Consider the following 4,570-nt stretch of genomic DNA (forward strand, 5'->3'; position numbering starts at 1 on the left):
ACAGCAAAGAGCCCGGCTCAGTCCTCCTGGTGCCCTCCCCACAGCAACCAGGGGCTGCTCCCATGCCCCTGGGCTCGTGCTGCCCCTCCCTGTCCGTGCTTTCTGCACGTTTGCCAGGGGTGCAGGAACATGGGCAGTGCACCTGGGCAGGCCCTTCTGTGCTGGGCTGTCTCTGCACATCCCGTTCTCCTCCCCAGGGTCCTCCCAGCCGGGGGATCCTCACCCACCTGAGGGGGAAGCACCTGTTTGTGCTGCTCCTCCCAGCGAGTCGCTGCTCCCTGGAAGGGCCTCCCCTCCTTTGCTCTTATTTGGGAAAAGATCAAGCACTGTGTTGAAAACAGACCTACCTTTTCTTCATGTCAAAAAGCAGAGTTCCTTGATGACACCAACTAATTTCTCAAAGACCTAAGAATTTCACACATGCAGAGCACAGTTCAGTCCAGGCAGAGTTGCTCCACTCACCTGAGGAAAGAGAGTAAAAATGCACTATTTTAACAACCAGCTGGATCAGACTCCTTAGAAGTAAAGTATATTTACATTTAAATTTTCTTTATTAAGTTTTTAGAATATATTTTTATATATATTGAGATATATTAATACATGTATATAATGAAATATCTACTTTACCATAGTTTGGAAAGGAAGGAGTCCCAAATGCCATCAAACTCTTGTTCCATACAGCATTTCTTCTTGCAGCAGCCTGGTTACAGCTCACAGGTCAGTGACCTGCTTCTCATTTCTTTTTCCTAAGGGCATTAAACACTGTCAGGGCCTGAAAAGCTTCAGGTGACCAGCAGCCCACTGTACAAATGTAGAGTTAAACTCAGCAGTCCTTTCTCAGGGTTAACACAGCATCTTAATAAATGAACCAGTTCTCAGTATCAGCACCCACTGAAGAGCTCCCAACAGCAGAAGCAAAGACTGCTGAGGAATGCTAATGATAAAACCCATGGAATGGAGCATTAAGGGGAAAAAGTAAGTTCCCTTTATTTAGCAGTTTAACTGAAGGTGATGCAGGAGCACACAGCAGAAAAGGTCATTAAACAAAAGTGGTGAAGCCATTTTGCAGGTTTACCTCTTTTCTAGGGCGTTTTACCAGATGATCATAACAGGAGACAGTGACAAATGCGTTCCAGCTGAGATAAGATATGTAGGTCATGCTGACTTTGCAACATTATAAACCACTATTGGGGATAACACAGCTTCTCTGTGAGGTAATTTACCTTCTTTGGATGAAAAGATAAATGTGAATTAACAGGGAAGAGTCTGAAACATCTGAGCTGTGCTATTGATCTACTAAAGACCTAGATAAGTCACAGAGAAACTAATGCTTGCTTTGCTTGAGAGTAGTGATGGATGGGAGAGCAGATTTAGCAGCTAAGGGGCTATCACTGTCAACAAAGTCTTAGCACTAATTTTTTTTTTTTAATTATCCTGGAGTAGTAGGGAAATATGTCCCATAGCAGCAGTAGGCAGAAGTGATCTTTTACTCATGACATTATGGACTGTAAACAAAAATATTAAATGAAACAAAAATACTCAGTGCTTCAAATGTGTTCAACAAAAACACATCTGTTCCTGATGAGCCAAATGTGGGTTTAATAATTATTTAGCTATAGGACTGAGTTTTCTTTTCCTGTGTGTTTGACACCACTTTGGCACCACATTTGGTGATTTGAAAACAATTAGAGAGCCATGTCCACCGTGGTCTTTTTAATTCAACTAGCAAACACTAGGGAGAATACAATTGCTTTCTGCACCAGGCTTTCTGCTTCACCTCTAATAATTTGTTTTATGCATATGATCTAGGTACAGCAAATATATTTCTTCTACGTAAAGAATGGTGTAAAACTAATGCTATGATGACACTTCTGTTTTTGCAGCAAGATCTTTACCCATCTACCTATCCTAACCAAACTCTTGTTCCTCGTGAAACAGAACAGAGATCGTAAGTTCAAGCAAAAGGACTGAGTTCTTACTTAGGAAAGTGAATGGTGATGATTTTAGCAGAGAATCTAAATGTTTATGGGTATAAAAGTTCTGTTTGTAAAAGGTTTTAAAAGAAGTTGTATCTACTTTCTCAGATTCTTACATGTGAGCTGTGATATAATTACATGTCAAAAGTGCCCCTCAAAATAACAAGCTTCATTTGTAGCTTTTAATTTGGAAGCAAAGATTTCATTCCTACAAGATACCACCAAACACAATTAATCCCAAAGAGTTCAGTTTAACTTTAGTGAATAATTAAAAAGCTGAGGAGCTCCAAAGGGGAGCTCAGCAAAGTGCAGAAAACTGGGAAGAAAGATGCCATTGGCAAACAACAGAGTATTAAACAAACTAATCTGTAACCATAACCTTAAGCCAACCAACGGAAAGGGCAACTGAAGGGCAATAACAGAAAACAAACATCAGTCCCAGAAAGGGCTGAGAGCAATGTGAAAGTCGTTCTGCTGCCTGCATCCATCTCTCACCCTGGCACTTCCCCCTGCCCGGCAGCCTCGGCAGAGCCCCGTCATCAGCCCCAGGCTGGTGGAGGCTCTGCTTCCCTGCCCCACATGGGGATGTGTCTGGAGGAGTCCTGGGGCATGTTTAGTAAAACTCCTGTTGTTTTATTCAAGAGCTTTTAGAGAGGAGAAGAGCACACAGCAGTTACTGATACATTTCGGTGCTGATAAAACAGAAATTTTGTGCTCCAACAAAAATTCATCAGGGAAATGGTGAATTGCCTCTGTATTGCTGTGGACCAGACAAAGCCCACGGATTCCTGTGTGAAGCATTCCCAGTCCCTCACCTTTCATCATGGTTCACTTTCTGGGGCCCTGCATGCCAGGTGTGTCCCAAGGGCACACCGATGTGTGGCACTGCATAGCTGGGGGATCACAGCACAGCTGTGGCTGCAGACAGGCAGGGAGAGGCTTTTTTTAGTGGCTGTGGCTCCGTGCCACCCTCCCTGCTGCTCTGTACACCTGGGATCTGCTGCCCAAAAGTAGGGCTCACCCAGTCCTGAGAGCTGCCTTTGCCCTGCACCTCACAGCTGCTCTCTCACTAGTCTCTTCCCTCTGCTCTCACTTGGAGCAGCACCCGGATGGTCACTCATCTGTGCAGGAACCTTTGGCAGCTTTTCCTCAAAGCAGCGTGTGCTCTTGCTCAGCACTTGCTCTGGCAGCACCAAAGGGACCCAAAAATGCCCAGTGTTTCCCTAAGCCAGGGCTGACACATGGTTCACTCATCTGCCCTCCCTCAAATTGTCATAATTATATTCACAGCATCACAGAGTGGGTCAGGTTGGAAGTCAGTGGGTCATCTGGTCCAAGCTCCCTGCTCAGGCAGGGTCATCCCAGAGCACATGGCACAGGATTGCATGCAGACATCCCACATACTCTGTTCCTAACTCTGACCTCCACAGCGTCCTTCAGAGATGAGGAAGTGCCTGTGCCACACTGCAGGCACCTGCCTGCTCAGGGTTGGACTGGCACAGTCTTACCCACAGGCTCTGCTGTGCATCAGTCCCTGTGTCTGCTTCAAAGTGCTCATGTAAGCCAAGCTCACTGTTAGTACCAAGATGATCCCAGAGTAGGTACAGAAGCACCAGCTGATTCTGGTTTCAGAGCTACTGCAGGAAAGCATCTCCATGTCTCCACTGAGATGAGGGAGAAAGTCCTCTCACTTCACTGAGAAAATTTCAGGTCATCATATAGAACTTTTAACATAAAAAAGACAAGATTATGGAAGGATTTCCACCCATAAACAACATTTGCTTCCCCTGTGATATCTTGGGACAAGTTTCTAACTTGAAATCAGAAAACTGCACACACATGTACAGTAACTACAGAGTTTGGCTCTGTGCTTGTGCCCTGCAAAATAAGGAACCTAGTTCTGAAATAAACAGTTGCACTGAAATTATATTTCTAGACTTCAGAAATCAAACCTAATCTAATTTGCTCCAGCTGGACACCACCTGCAGAGTACTGTTTAAGTACTCTGAACATTACGCACTTATCTTTTAAATATTGATAATGCCATTTTTCATTTATGTGACATGAAGTCCCACAGGGAATAATTATGCTAATAAACCTTAATGATTCTTGCAAATAAATGATCAAACAAAATTGCTACTGTTGATTTATATTAATGGATGCCTTTAGGAGGAGATTTGTCAGGATGTGCTGCTTCTTGAATCCCAATTCATCTTATTTAGCAGAAAGAATGTACATAGTTTGTAAAACAGATTAAGTGTTTAAAATATAATGTGTTCATGCAGTTTCTGGAGTTCATAACGTTCAGGCACTATTATCCTGCCTTATGGCAAATCTGCATTAAATGGCTTCTTTATATACAACTTTTGTCAGTCCTTTTTCCCCCCCTCCTTTTGTCCCTTGTGGCTAAAAATGTCCTCCTTTGGAAGATCTCTAACTTAACCTTTCTGTCACTCATTCAACAATCACTTGGCTCTCCTAACAGAAGAACACTGCTGTTGAACAACTTTAGTTTCACTGTGATGTGTCTAGAAACATTCTTGGTGCTTTAATAAGGACACACCACCTGAAGCTGGTGACCTGCAGAATTTTAT

Source organism: Corapipo altera, unplaced genomic scaffold, assembly GCF_003945725.1.
Source record: "Corapipo altera isolate COAL_440 unplaced genomic scaffold, ASM394572v1 50, whole genome shotgun sequence".
NCBI lineage: Eukaryota > Metazoa > Chordata > Aves > Passeriformes > Pipridae > Corapipo > Corapipo altera.